This window comes from Cryptomeria japonica, chromosome 5 (genome assembly GCF_030272615.1).
Source record: "Cryptomeria japonica chromosome 5, Sugi_1.0, whole genome shotgun sequence".
Lineage (NCBI taxonomy): Eukaryota > Viridiplantae > Streptophyta > Pinopsida > Cupressales > Cupressaceae > Cryptomeria > Cryptomeria japonica.
Genome location: NC_081409.1, coordinates 799,913,038 through 799,929,241, shown reverse-complemented (window position 1 = coordinate 799,929,241; position 16,204 = coordinate 799,913,038). Strand labels below are relative to the sequence as shown.

At 33.4% G+C, this 16,204-nt stretch overlaps 4 non-coding genes and 1 pseudogene across 4 annotated transcripts; all 5 read left to right on the top strand.

The window, feature by feature from the left end:
- The first annotated feature begins 6,895 nt into the window (after nucleotides 1-6,895).
- On the top strand, nucleotides 6,896-7,055 carry LOC131075601 (U1 spliceosomal RNA). Its single transcript, XR_009113228.2, has one exon. It is a non-coding gene; the product is annotated as a U1 spliceosomal RNA (small nuclear RNA).
- A 1,011-nt stretch (nucleotides 7,056-8,066) lies between these two features.
- Nucleotides 8,067-8,139, top strand: TRNAE-CUC (transfer RNA glutamic acid (anticodon CUC)). Its single transcript has one exon. It is a non-coding gene; the product is annotated as a tRNA-Glu (tRNA).
- Nucleotides 8,140-8,165: 26 nt separating this feature from the next.
- On the top strand, nucleotides 8,166-8,238 carry TRNAE-CUC (transfer RNA glutamic acid (anticodon CUC)). The gene has a single exon. It is a non-coding gene; the product is annotated as a tRNA-Glu (tRNA).
- Nucleotides 8,239-8,739: 501 nt separating this feature from the next.
- Nucleotides 8,740-8,899, top strand: LOC131075604 (U1 spliceosomal RNA). The gene has a single exon (XR_009113231.1). It is a non-coding gene; the product is annotated as a U1 spliceosomal RNA (small nuclear RNA).
- Nucleotides 8,900-15,844: 6,945 nt separating this feature from the next.
- On the top strand, nucleotides 15,845-15,980 carry LOC131075605 (U1 spliceosomal RNA; annotated as a pseudogene).
- The last annotated feature ends 224 nt before the right edge of the window (nucleotides 15,981-16,204 follow it).

Genomic DNA, 16,204 nt, shown 5'->3' with positions numbered 1-16,204 from the left:
TTTAAACATTGTTTGAAATAAATCCTATTACAAATAACTAATATTTATTTTTGCATATCAAAAGTTGAATCTTTAAGTTGTTCTCATTGTCTTATAGGGGGACCTTTAGAACCATATCTTTCTTCCTTCCTCATTATTTTGCATTTACAATGCACATAGACGGATCTTATTGTAAAATTTTAACTAAACTTGCACAAGAGGATCTAGCTAGAAAAAAAAGAACACAACTTGTAGATTAACAGAAGGGAAAATTGAGAGCGAGTAGAATGAAGATTTGTTCTCAATTTTCTCTCTTGTTAATCTACAAGTTGTGTCCTATTTTTCTAGCTAGATCCTCTTATGCAAGTTTAGTTAAAATTTTACATGGTATTAGAGCACACACATGCTAGAAAGAAGAAGCATTAGCAATATTTTTCAAGAATTGAAGATTATAGCTATTTTAGAATGGAATTTTTCATTGTCTTGGGGGTTGTGTCTTAATTTATTTTATGTATCAATGAACTGAAATAAAGTTTCAGAAGGGGGTAATCTAAGGCTAAAATGGGAATAAATTATCATCCATTTGTCATCACTTTGGAAGAAGGAAACTACAAGTCTCGGTGTGATGGAATCTTAAAGCACTGGTGATGGATTCATCTATTGCCACATTTGCATGCGGGCTTATTCTCGAGCCAAGTGCATGTTGGCATAAATCTACGTGGGAAAGTAGAAATGATCATGTTTTAGGATTAATTGGTTTAAGTGTTGGGGACCACACATCACGGGCTCTGTAACACATTGAGTGCTTTCGCACTGTTTTAGCCACTTTTGGGAAATGTATGGAGATCCCACTAAACCTCCATTCCCAGATGATCCAAATTTAGACATACTTCTCTCCCTTGATAATGATGATGATCCTATGAATGATGATGACATTGGAGAGGAAATTGCTTATTGGAAAGAGTCTTGATTGTCTTGATTACACAAAGATATTTCCTCCCACTTATCCTCTTTGTACACCTCCAATATTGTGTCTCGCTATTCGGTCACCTCCACCTGCAAGTTTGACATAGATCTTGGCTTCTTTGAATGCTACCTTATATTCTATTCAACAAGTTCAATCTTGTCCACTTGATGAGCGATATATAATTCTATCAGACATTTATCATTTGTTTGTTGAATCTCTCCTTGATCATAATGACAACATTGAAGACAAATGTCATCTCTTTGATGTCAACTCACATCAAGATGCATATTCTTTTGGTTTAGGTTCTCGTGTTCTCTCTCAACCACTCCATGCTACTATCTTAACACATCCTGATTCACATCCAAACAAATCTCACACTTTAGTGGTCACTGTTCTTGACTCTTGTATGGTAGAGTCGCAGTTTAGCATCAAATTGGAGAAATATGATTATTTTATAGAACTATTCATCTTGATACCTTCATACATTTCACTTGAGTGGGAATTCAAGAGTTTGACAACTCAAGGTTTTTATCATCCAAAAGAAAGAGCCATCATTTGTTGTAGAGGAACTTACTATAGCATTCACCATGCTACATTCTATATTGGCATTCTTTCTCTTATTTGTGGAGGCATAAATGGGCCATATCTTTTCATTTTCACTTTCTGCGAGACCTTCTTGGGGTGAAAGACATTGCAACATAAAAGCTGTGTGCAAAGTTTGTGTAATTTTTGAGGAGGGGTTTTGTTCTCGTTAGGTTTTTCCTCTTTCCCCTTTCATTTCCTTACGCTTTAGTCTCCTTAGTTAGACTTAAGGAGGGGTATTAACACAATCTACAAGGGGGATAATGTTCCTTAAGGGTTGGTATGCAGACTATACTTTTTAATGTTATTTAATTATAATTTTTAATTGGGATTGACCTAAAGAATTCTGGATTTGGCACTATGTTCAATGGGGATGATGGAGAGGGTTGGGAAATAGAGAAAGGGGATGGAATCGATCTGAGTTAGGTAGCAACGTCTTGGTAGTCCTTAGTTATGAATTTAGACAATTAGTCACACTTGGTTGAATTGGGTACAATCAAGAGCTGTCAAATTCCAACTACAGTAGCTAATGCTTTTGGTGAAACATGAATGTTGTTCATTGCAGTCTGGCATGGTATAGTCAGACTGTATGTCTGTAGTTACTAGGTTATAAACTAGATCAACTACTTTATTAGTACCTTTGTAACCTAGAAAGGGTCGATATCCCAAGGGAAAGTTTTGTATATGAACTGGTGCAAAAATAACTCCATAAGGAATATCAAGATGTTTACCAATATGACATTCCATTTGAGTACCAAATATTGCAGATGGTTCCATGTGAGCTATCATATCTCCTACCTCAACATGATCATCTGTGATCAGTATTTCATCACATAAACCTTGAATTTGCTCTTTGAACCACTCTGTATCATGTTTGCAATAAGTACCTACACAACTCACACAAATCCTCATTTCTCGAATAAGTATCTTAGTGATTGAAGCAACGTGCATTGTATCACCAATTACAACACAATCTGCTTGATCAGTTTTTTTCATTTTTCCGTGTTTTTCTTGGATAAACAAACACCATAATATGTTTTATCAGTATTGCAGTTGTTACTTGTTTTATTGTAAGCTAACAAAGGTGGATAGTTTTATTAATATTTTTTCCTTTGTTTTTATGCTTTTAGAGAGGCTTTTTATTTTTTCCTCTGTTTTATGCTTTCATAGAGGCTCTTTATATTGTAATTATCAATCAGTTAATGTTACAAGTCTTCATTCTACTTGTTCTCAATTTTCTCTTTTATTAATCTGTAAGTTGTGTTCTTCTTTTCTAGCTAGATCCTCTTGTGCAAGTTTAGTTAAAATTTTACATTTATACCATGCTTAAAAACCTCAAATTCTATGATTCACTCATATGTTGGTGGGAAACAACTTGAAAATTGCTTAGCCCTTTTAGAGCTTGAATTTCCATCTCCTATACCTTGCAGGTACAAATGATCATTGTTCATAATCCCTTATTAGAATTCAACATTACTTGAAATTAAACCATAAATACCTATGATCACAAAGAAATGCAAGCCTCGATACACCAAGTCCATGAATGATTAGATTAATATCTAATAAAAAAGAAATTATCATAGTCAATGCATACCAGATCATATAAGAATTCTTTTATAGTGCCTTTCCTCTTGTGTAGTCTTTTGGTTTAGTGAGGACTTTCAAATATTTGAGTTTTAGAGACCATTATTTCAATATACTCCTACACCTAGTGTATAATTGGGATGTAGCCTTTGAGAAAACCTATCCTAAAGTAGTGCAAGTTTATCATATCTATCGGTTAGTTAATTAATGTATTTGTCATTAAATTGCCTTCCTCTAATGGCTATTCAACTCTTTAGATGCACCAAGATATTAATGCCATTTATACATTATTAATACATTACAATAGATATTTGGTGCATCCTAAGGCTGTATAGCCATTTCCCCTTCCTCTGTGCATTGGAATAATATCCATACCTTCAATTATTTTATTAAGAATACCCAATCCTATCAACTATCCACAAACACACAAAGCATGCAAACAATCCTATAAATAATTAAAACTTCATATAGCTAAGGTAGTGTACCTTGTGGGTAATTTGTATAATCAATCTATTAACCATTTAACATCTTGTCCCTATTTTACAATATGGGTATTAATGTGGAAGAGTTATATTAGATGCACACAAGATTAGGTTTGGGAGATAAGTTATTGTTTGTGCTTTTAGATTGTTTCCATTTAGCTTTCCTTTAGATATCATTCTCACTTGTATTGAAACATGCAATTACATGATCCACAAGAAACATGCAACTAGACCTCTACCTTTTTTTCCAATAATCTTAAGATTAACATGACCAAGTGTGACTTTAGAAAAATGATTCCAACCATAACAATCTTTCTTTGACTAGAATAATCATTTTTTATTAAAATATTTCTTTATTAATATTATTAGATTAGAATGATTTCACCTAATTTATACAGAAGAAATGGTCTAATAGGCATTTGGGTCTACAAAGTGAATGAGTATGTATTTAGGCAATCAAGGATTAGGCACTGGGTTAATATTATATGATGATCAAGATTTACATATATCCATGATAAAATATTTATTATTTTACCTATTATTTTTATCAAGCATATACATGTCTAGTTATTTCCTTCTAATTTTTAATACATGATCTATTTATCCATCGAGGGTATTTCACAAAAGAGATATATTGACTCTAAAAATAATGCAACTTGTACTCAGATGCCTATTATATGTTTTAAGGAAGTTAGAAAACTTAATTTGCCAAGAAAGAGTAAATAACATTCGAGACAACATAGGATTAAGGTGATAAGAGGCCTTAGAGTATTGGCACCGAGTTCATTAACAAATTCATCCAACGATAACTGAAATAAATAACATAATAGCTTGCAATACTTATTATTGATAATATGAAAGGAAAATCCCAATCTAAGCTTAAGGTAATATAGACTATGCTTAAGTGTGTTTCAAGTATTACTACATGTTTATTTTGAATTATTTCTATGTATTATTAATGATTTCTTCATTTGTGATAAGTATTTCATGCACTTATATCGACAAGCAAAGAAAGATGCATATGATAGCCATCAAAAGGATTTAAGTATTGTGACCTAGTCATAGGTAGATCCCCCTTTTAAGAGAATATAGTGATATACTATTATAAAGAGGATATGAGGAAAAATAAGAACTCATTGTTTTATTGAGAACAAAGTTTATAATGATATTTAGAAGAATAATTTCATATTAGAATGGTTTATTTGAGTTAGGCAAAATATAGAATTGAGCAAGAAATACCATTTTGAACCTCTATGAATAGGTTGACAAATTGAAATTATATTTAGAAAAGGTTCATGTTAAAAGGAGAATAGAAGGATAAGTGAAAATGTCAAAATTCACATCTTATTTCATTATGATGAAAGAATGAGATATAGGTAAATGAATACGAGTGATGTTGTTATTTTAATGATTAAAAAATTGATAGTATTGCATACTAGTTATATTGATATTCTTGATTTACAAATAGCTATTGACAATGGAAATTGTGTTTCCTAGTCTATATTACTAGTATTATGTCGTGATCATTGTTGTTATTTATTCTTCATTTCAATAATCATATATTATCAATTGTAACAAGGGAAAACCAACTTACCTTATTTTTTTGATCATTGGTCATTATCATAGTTTATAATCTTGAATGTACATATGACCTATCACATGAGTAGTTTTAGTTGTTGACTCATGTATAAATGGTTACATAAAGGATTCTTAAATCTTGGTGTGATTGAAATATGCTTTTCAATAGATAGATATCTGATGAATGTGATCGATAAGGAAATGTTTGATTTATTCTCATTCTTATCATATATTGATGGATATGTTCTGTTCATGATTTCTTTGTGTGTCTCAAATATTCATTACCTTCAAGGATAGGTGCATGGCAAAAATTCTGGTGTTTTCCTTGTTAGTATTTTAAAATCATGATATAGTTACATTCACATTAGATGTAGATGTATTATACTAGACAAATTCCATTACTCATGTGCGGAAGAATTTTGAAAAAGTGTAAATACTTTGTGGCTCGGTGGATAAGCGCTCCGATAATGTCCTCACTCGTCGTGTGCTTGAGGGAGATAGATGTTGAGAGATCCTATCAAGATTGTCATCAATCGTGTAGATTATATATTTATTATACTCAACCTTGTGGCATATTGACAAGAATATGTTTCCTTATGTCTTCTAGTCTTGTCGTTGTCTCACGTACTCTAACTTTATGTCAAAATGTAATTTCATGTCTTTAATCTTGAACATGGCTGTAGCTAATCTGGCTCCAAAAACACCACGATTTCCGCATAACATGAGGGTAAGTAAAAAATTACAAATCTCAACTGTACTCGGTAGAACTAGTTGAGTCGTTTATTTTTTGATTGTTTGTATAACACGAATATTAGTCAGCCGTTTTGGAGTCAAATTAGCCGCGTCCCTACATATGACAATGATTTGCTTGATTATTGATTATATGTATTTTATGAATTATATTAAATCAGTATTATGATTGTCTTTACATCCTGTACTGCTTGGAACAGACAAAGATTTTTCCTACTTGACACTTTCGTATCTCTTCAACGTACCTATTGGGCACCAAGGTACAATTGCTGGTTAAATTATTAGGGAAAAGACAGCATGGAATTGGTTGAGCCAACAGATTACAAGCTTTAAACGTCTTTGGGTTTCTATTTTTTGGTTGAGCCAATAGAATTTACTTGTAATGGATAAATTTGCAGAGTTGAAATCATTATCATGTGTTGCAATCTACTTGTTTAGAATTCTCGGCTCTCACTCGAGAGGTCGCGGTTCGAGTCCCGCCAACGTACTTTTTAATTTTACCTTTTCTCACTTTTCCTCCTATTAAGATCAGAAACTGTGAACTTGCTTTGATGCGGCCAAAAGATAGGGTTCAAGTTTGGGCAATGGAAGTTTTAATTTCTGTTTTCGGACCAGAAACTGTAAATTTGCTTTTGGTCGGCCTTACAAAACCTGCGGCTTCATAAAACGGAAGTTTAAATTTGGTCGTTTTCGTTTTCCTGATCTTAGAACCAGAAACTTTAAACTTGCTTTGATTCGGAAAAAAAATAAAAATCGAGTGCCGACAACTGCTTTGTTTTTGTAAACCTACTTTAATTCAGCCTAAAAATTGCAGTCCCATGACATAGAAGTGCCGGAGTAAATTGTTTGGTGAAAAGTGCTGGTATTTTGTTTACATGATTTAGGGGCGGTGTCAATAATCCCACATGCGGTAGGAGAAGAAAAGTAGGGAGAAGAGGGAGTATAAGAAAGGGTAGAGGGGAATTGAGAAATCATACTTACCTGGGCGGGGTCAATCAGTGATCAATAAGGCCGATGGCCTAGGGAGAGCACCTTCATTGCACTTGGAAGGGGGCTCTGCCTAGCATCTCCCATTGTGGAGAGTGCACGTCATAATTTGTGACAGAGGGGGCTCGCGTTCGCGCGGCCCCCACCCAAAACAGACCTTAAGTTAAAGAATAAGAAATTGGGCATAATTGCATAATTTAAGTTAATGGTATCAGACTCAGATTGTAACCTGTTTAGATTATAACGTGTCATAGGAAGATTATAACACTCACAATCTATAGCGTGCAATATCTCATTTTTGTTAAATTCTCTGGTGTTCTGCATATTAAATTGTGAGTGTTATAATCTTCCTATGCCACGTTGCCGGAGTGGCCTTGTATTTTGATTGACGACTGTAGCAAGGTGATCATTGATTGACTACTCTGATAAGATGATCAAGATTGCAAAAAATTATTTGAGAAGGGTGAGGTTTCTTGATTGCTAACGAGTCTGGCAATGGAAGAAGTATGAAATGTCCAAGGATTGAAAGAAATGGAAGAGTCTTTGTGCTTTTTCCATTGGCTTTGCCAATTGATTTCTCCTCCAAGATTGTAAGTGTGGTTTTAGTGGAGATAGTATGCCAATGACGGTTAAACCATACTCTGCCAAAATGTTAAAGGAGGGTTAAAAAAAAAACATATATTCAACGATTTATAACTTTTGTAAATTCCACTGACAAATTGTGACTTTAATAGTATTTTATTTCTCACTTATAACAAGTTCACCAAGACAAATGATTGTTCGTTGCTACTTTTAAAGAGTTCATCATTTTGACATATTCATTATAGTGAACACATGTTCACTACTTATAAAACTAGTGAACTTCGAAAAACAAGTGTTCTAGGTGGATTTAAGGTCTATACTTTTGTCTTGACACCTCCTAAAGACATTTCATCCAAAATGCTTTGGATGACTCTTATCACATTCCTTTACATCACAAAATCCATTAGAAATGTTAGGGCTCCATGAATTCACAATCCAAATGTGGAATTGATAGAACCAACAGATTACAATCTTTAAATGTCCGGATCTCTATTTCTGGTCGAACGGATAAGTGTGGCAATTATTTAAAGCCTGTTTTTAGAAATTAATGGGTTTTTCAATGACTTGTATCACAATCCGTTGTAGTCTAGTTGGTTAGGATACTCGGCTCTCACCCGAGAGACCCGGGTTCAAGTCCCGGTAACGGAATTTTACTTCAATGACTTGTATCACAATCCGTTGTAGTCTAGTTGGTTAGGATACTCGGCTCTCACCCGAGAGACCCGGGTTCAAGTCCCGGCAACGGAATTTTACATTTTATTTTATTTTTTTGTCTTCCTCCTATTAGGATCAGAAACTGTAAACTTGCTTTGATTCGGCCAAGATAGGCTTGAAGTTTGGGTAATGGAAGTTTTAATTTCTGTTTTCGGACCAGAAACTGTAAATTTGCTTCTGATTGGGCCTTATAAAACCTGCGGCTTCATAAAACGGAAGTTTTAATTTGGCCGTTTTCGTTTTCCTGATCTTAGAACCAGAAACTGTAAACTTGCTTTGATTCGGAAAAAAAAAAAAAAATTCGAGTTCCGACAACTGTTTTGTTTTCATGCTATGAAGACCAGATACTGTAAACCTACTTTAATTCAGCCTAAAAATTGTCCCATGACATAGAAGTGCCGGAGTAAATGGTTTGGTGAAAAGTGCTGCTATTTTGTGTACATGATTTAGGGGCGGTATCATTAATCCCACATCGGGAGGAGAAGGAAAGAAGGGAGAAGAGTATAAGAAAGGGGAGAGGGGTATTAAGAAGGCATACTTACCTGGGTGGGGTCAATCGGTGATCAATGAGGCCGATGGGCTAGGGAGAGCACCTTCATTGCACATGGAAGGGGGCTCTGCCTAGCATCTCCCATTGTGGAGAGTACAAGTCATGATTTGTGACAGATGGGGCTCACGTTCGCGCGGCCGCCGTATAAGACTAATTCCAAGTTTATGGTTCCGAGTGTAAATTGTTAGAATGAGAGTAAAAGCTAAACATTTTAATGGTAGCTATTAGTTACAATCTATAGCGTGCAAAATCTCATGTTTGTTTCAGTTAAATTCTATGGGGTTCTGCATATAAAGTCATATCCTTTATATTCCTCTTCTATCATGTTGCCAACGATGGCCTTGTATTTTGATTGACGATTGACTACTCTGATAAGGTGATCGAGTCTGGCGATGGAAGAAGTATGAAATGTCTAAGGATTGAAGGCTTGAAAAGGACGAAGAACGAGTCTGGCGATGGAACAAGTATGAAATGTCTAAGGATTGAAGGCTTGAAGGAAATGGAAAAGTTTTTGTGCCTTTTTTCATTGGCTTTGCCAACTGATTTCTCTTTCAAGATTGTAAATGTGGTCTAAATGGATATATTATACCAATGACGGTTCAACCATCTTATCTTTCTTCCAAAATGTTAAAAGAGGATTCAAGTGAAAAAACTATCCTCCCAAAATCTCAAACACTCTTTATATGGCACACTCTTGAGCCAAAAATCTCCTTCAACCATCTTATCTTTCTTCCAAAATGTTAAAAGGAGGGTTCAAGTGAAAAAACTATTCTCCCCAAATCTCAAACGCATTCTTTATATGGCACACTCTTGAGCCAAAAATCTCCTTCTTAACACAATGTTTGTTGTGCGTAAGCAACTTGTTTTTTCCTTTACTAGTCCTCAAACTCTTGAGCCAAAAATCTCATCTTTGCACAATTTTTGTTGTGGCTAAACAACTTGTTTTCTTCTTTAGCCGTCCTTCTAAAAATCTCAAACACTCTCTTTATATGGCTTAACCTTTGGCAAACTCTTGAGCGAAACATCTCCTTCTTAGCACAATGTTTATTGTGGCTAAGCAACTTGTTTTCTCCTTTAGAAGTCCTCAACTCTTGAGCCAAGAATCTCATTCTTAGCACAATTTTTGTTATGGCTATGAGGGACATTTCATATTAAATCACATGATAAAAGTGTTTCATATAAAATCAAGAAAATTGACAAATTGCTACCTTATTAATTTTGCACGCAAAATATAGAATTGAGTTAATGTGTTGTATGGAAGAAGTTAAATAAAAAAAGTTGGCAAGTTGAGTATACTTAGACATACACACTCAACATTTATCCTTGATTATTATCCTTGCCAACAACAACCTCAAATACTTACATTGTTAGTTTAAACTTCCATTTTTCTCTCAGTTGGCATGTAGGAAGAAAAAATTACAGTTTTTTCTAAGGTTATCTTTATCTTCTTTTTTCATATATGAAAAATAACAATTTTTTGGCTTCTTGTTGAACATTGGCTATTTTTATTAGTTGAATATACTAAATTTCATTTTTGAAAAATCTCTAAAAAATGTCATCCAATGAAAGAGTAGAAAAGGAGAAAATTAAGAAGCTCTCCTAAGATTCAATGTTGCTTGTTGCAAGTAGATATGCCATGTACATGATTCCATTGTAGAATGTAGTCTACAATGTGGTAGCCATTAACCATGATCTAGATCATTAGATCATTGAATGAGTGAACTCAAATTTTAGTGAAATACATATTTCCCTCTCAGTTGTTTGTACATGTCGAAATTTTAACTTTCCAACCCAAAGTGTAGGTATCATAATATGACAATTAACTCCCCATTCATTTTGGAAAGCTAGATATCTTCAACACTCAACTATGAGGGAGCTACATACATATAATACATCAATTAGTGTGATGGCTCAAAGAATCTAGAGTGTAGGATATACATTTGAACTGTCACCTACACCATGAAATTTTATACTCTCTAAATACATTTCATGCTTTTGTTCCCATGCTACAAATGAATCCTTTCATACTAATTTTGTCATTCAATTTAACATTCGCGTTGTCATGTCTACTAATTTTGTCATATGCTTCTTAACAAACTAATTCACCTCTACCAATAGCTTAAATCCATGTCACACCTTATTCATAGGCCCCTGTTTTATAACCTAAAAATACATAGCAAAATGCTATTAAAAACTGAAGAATCCATAATAGAGCTTTAAGTTGTTAGTTGAACATAGTGGGGTTTGTGCATAGCAATGTCTTGGGCTATGGATATGTCTTAAGTGAGTAATATATTTTGTAGTTGCACACCTATTGTCTCTGTCCGTGTTTCCAAAATCTTGTACAAAGAAGCATGTACAATAAGCAAGGGAATATATATTAACTGCTACTAAATTACATACACTATAAATCAAGCGTCTGAAACCAACATGTACAAAAGTAAGGGAATATGCATAAACTATTCCTAAATTACATTTGAAACTTGAAGAGTTTTTGGAGTTGTCTAGAACATTGCACATCTTCTGCATACATTTCTACGAACTAAAATTTGATCTCTTTCAAAAATTTGTTGTAGGTGTCCTTCTTCAGCTATGAGCACAAAGAAAGAAGATGTAACATAACACCATAGTAAAATTGTAACATTTCTACTTCTTGATGAGTAATATGATTAGAAAAAACAGATAAACATCTACTTTTCCAAATATGAAGCAAGATAGTTTGTCTTATTGAGTCAACAACAACATTCTTAGAACACCCAATACCCAAAATTGCAACCCATTTCAAAACTTAGCACATGGTCAAATATAATAGGGGAATGGTAAAAAAATGCAACACATTTCTTTTTAGCTCAACAAAAATCTCCAAAGATATGTTCCACATTTTCATAACGCTCACAAAAAGGACAATTTTTGTTTGGTTGTTATAATTTATTCTCTACTGATATTCAACTTTCCATAGAATTGTAATTCTAATGATTTGCAGCCTAATCTTTCAATTACTAGATCTGGCTCATTTACCTCAAAATGAATAGATTTATGCCCTCCCTCTCTTTGGGACTCGAACTAACATGATCTCTTTGTAGAACACAATTCTACACTACTAAGAGGCAGGGAGGGGGAGGGGGGGGGGTGTGAATCAGTAGTAGATATAAACTTTTGATCTCTAAATGATTTTAACTTTTAACGAAATTTGTCAAACTTCAATCTAAAAACTTCAAGTACTTGAAATTGAAACAAGAATGAAATACAATCACACAATGAAGACAATGCATAAAATCTACATGGAAACCTAGGATGGGAAAACCACGATGAGAAATGATGCTAGGATCTATTGTCCTAATCCATCCTCATAGTTAAGAGAATTTACAAACATTTAGGGCACCAACCCAAGGAATCACCAAACCCCTTAACAAACCACAATTCACCTTTCTAAGCACCAACTTAGTTCTCCTAGAGCATCAACACTATGGAAAAATAATTTTAAAAATGTTACTAATTTCAACTTTAGCTATTACCACATTTTCAGCAGTAGAAACATAAGAATAGTTTTTTTTCAATATGATTGTTTACAAATTTTCGATCTATTGTGCAATGTTGTACTTCTTAAACAGTGTGACATGCAAAACTTCTCCAGAAAACTGTCAACATAAACTTGCAAATTTGAACTAATATGAACCTGATCTGAAATTAATATGAAACTATTATAATGTTGGAAGTAATATATATATATATATATATATATAGGCCTTATATATATATATAAGGCCTATATATATAAGGCCTATATATATATATATATATATATATATATATATATATATATATATATATATATATATATATATATATATATATATATATATATATATATATATATATATATATATATATATATATATATATATATATAGGCCTTAAAAGAATGTGCTCTCATAAATAATGACGTGTTATACTATGAATAAAGTTATATTTGATCTGGAATTGATCTCTAGTGAATTGGAATCGCAATCAATGTTTCTTAGAAACCACCCATTTGAAGGATCTTATAGATTTTCTTCAAGAACTACATTCACCATGATTGATATGTCAAGTGTTCTTCTTTCCACTCTCAAATGAAAGATATAAAATAATATCTCTTTCTTTCTCATGAATCAAGTCATCACCCCCAAAAAAGTCATTTCTTCAAAAGAAACATCAAAATATATAGAAATAAACTTGTACCAAATCATTGTTAGAAATCCGAGTTGTTTATTGATATCTGAGTTGTGTTGTTATTGATGTCAAACTTGGTGTTCCAGATAGAGTTTTGTCTAAATATTTATGTGTATTGTTGCAAGTTTCTTTAACTGGTGCTGTTGTTGAGTTTGTGAAGTATATGACAAGTTTTGATATGCATGAAAGTGTACTTAATGCTCTGATGGTTGAATGCTTTGCTTACCTTCAGATGGTGAAGGTTATGTTTTGAGTTTCTGAATACGCTCTATCATCATGTTGTCTGGTTCGAGCAAATTGTAAAAGTTTGTCGTTGTGTTCAGACAATGAGAGCATCTGTCATACTGGTCCAAAAAGTCTTTGGTGGCCTCCAGATATGCTTAATCTCATGTTGTGATTTGGTGGATATGTTTAGTTGGTTAGTGCAGTATTTCAGTTCAGTTCTATGGTGGTGTTTTTGTTCTAGAAGTGATTTGTGTTGGATTATGCTTTGTATGTTCAGTTTTCAACGTATTTGATTAATTTATCTTGTCATACTTTTTGGTCCGGATATGCTTTGGGAGCTATGTTAGATGGTAGTTATGGGTCTCACCATGGTGTGTGGAGATCTGCGTTAAGTAATTTGCATTGGAAGATGTTTTTGGTTGACTGGTTGCTGAACTTTATCGTTTATCTACACATTATATCTAGAGTTGACTTTGGAGGATGTGTTAGTGTGTGTGACTCAATGGATTCATCTTAGAAGGATGTTTTGTGATGGATTTGGGTCCCCTCTTTCTCCTGGAGTGGACCACATTGAATATTTTTGGTCCGGGTGGCTTATTTCATGTAATAATGTTTACTCTGTTGGTGGCCGACCCTCAATTAGCTTTTTGATGATCTAACTTGTATTTAAGGAGTGCAAATGTATGAGTTGTAGTGTGGAATAGTGTGTGAATTGATGTGAGGTGGATTTTGTGTTGTAGATGTGCAAAAGTCAGTTTGTGAAGAGCTCTAATGATAATCTTTCAATATTGATAGTGTTGTAAGACAATGGTTTATGTCAAATGTGTTTGACATGATGTTGGTTGCTTGACACAAAGGTTCAAGGACAATTTCATGATCAGGAGATTGTTCTCATATTAGTTTTGCTATTCTCTCTATTGTCAAAAGAAAGTGGGTCTCTTGGCAACTCCTTTTGTATCTTGCCTTGAAGCAATGTGCCTCAATCGTGCAAGTCCATGTATCTTGCCCTAAGGTAGTGCGCCTTAGTCTTGCAAGTCCATCGGGTTCATGTTGGTCCTTGGCAGTAAACCTTAAACTTTGTAATCAATTCTATTTATATTGTGAGTATGATTCTCATTGTGGTTTTTCCCTGATTGGGTTTTCCATGTAAATATGGTGTTCATGTGTTGATGGTTGATGTTTTAAGTATTGTTATTAAATATTGTTTAATATCAACTAGATTAGTTTAGAAGTATTCCAGACTGATTTACCCCCCTCCCCCCCCTCTCAGTCTTGCCATGGGTTTAACAATCATAATTGAATTGGTTAACAATTATAATAGTTTTAACTGTTTAGTTATAACTATTGCCTCGGTTACAACAACCTTCTTTTATTTCCATTTAATATTATTTACCATGAAGAAAGGTCTATTAAAAAATGATTTTGGAACAAAATATTGGCTAAACACAATTAGAACCATATCTAACTGCTTCCCAATTAGTCATTCTCAGGTTCTGCATCTTCAAAATATTATATTTTTTTTTGCACTGAGACAAATATCAATATTAATTATCGTTATGAGTAATCAATACTTTCAATTTTATGTTCTTGAAAGACTTGTCTATGTCTATAAACAAGGCCTATAAACACGATCAACATACAAATTTTGTCTTATTTCAATAAAAACAAAACGAGGTTTGATATCTTTCTAGCCCCTGTGACATATATAGTATGAACTATCAGATAGTTTGTTCAACATATTGACACTATTTCACTATTTATGTCCTCTTAGCAAATCCAATAAGTAAAACCAATGAATGCAGATCTGCATACATGAATTAACTACAATTGGATGCAACATAAATAAACTTGAATCAACAACAATCTACACATATGTACTCTATACAATGCAAACCCATCAAAATGATTCTTTGCAAGCACATCACTCAAAACACAACATACTTTAATTGACATTAATGACAAACAATGCTACTAACACTCTTTTCCTTTTGAGAATAGCTGGATATTTGTTTTAGTAACATTGGACATCCTTTTTTCATGTTACTTGAAATAATTACATATCCAAAGACTTCTTTTATTGTTTTTGGAAATCACTATATGGTGGATAAAGCTAGTTATGATCTAGATCTATAAAATACACCTAAAAGTATACATTTGTAGATACTACATAGCATCTAGGCAATTACTAAAGCATATTTTTTACCTTTTTTACCTATCATCTACATGTTTTGGTTCATCTTCTCTCCTTTGATTGTTCTTGGTTGCTAGTATATTCAAAATTATTTTTTCAATGATATACTATGTTTTGGTCAAGCTTAATGGCACACTTTAAGCATTTTCTGCTTAGGTGGTTGGGACCAGAAGTTCCCTTAAACCAAAAGTTAGTCTTTTGCATTTGTTTTTGTGATATTAGTTTAGTTTTGGACTTCTTAAGATTTTAATTATTATGATTTTTTTTTTTTAAATTTAAATTTTTGAAGTTAGATCTATTAGTACACTACATTGGTACTACTATGTTGTCCAATAAAGAAAATGGTCCTCGTAATTTGTTTACATGATTTATGGGCGATGATATTGATCCCACATGCATGAGGAGAAGGAAATAAGGGAGAAGCGGGACTATAATAAAGAAGAAAGGGAAATATTTTGATCATACTTACCTGGGCAAGGTTAATCAGAGTTCAAGAAGGTTGATGGCCTAGAAAGAGCCTTTATTGCACTTGGAAGGGGGCTCTACTTAGCGTCTCCCATAGTGGAGAGTGCGCGTCATAATTTGTGATAGAACGTAGGCCCCCACCCAAAACTAATCTCAAATTAATCCTAAATTTATTTTGGCTTAACCATTGGCACACTCCTCACAAAATTTCCCTTGTTGGTTCAAGAAATGCAAATCTATGTTGGTTAAGGATTCATTAGGTTTTAATGCTCTTGATAAGGTTTTCCTTATTTTAGAGGATACACTAGTTTTAGTGCAAAAGATTTCTTCAAATTACTTCAAGATTACACTTGTAC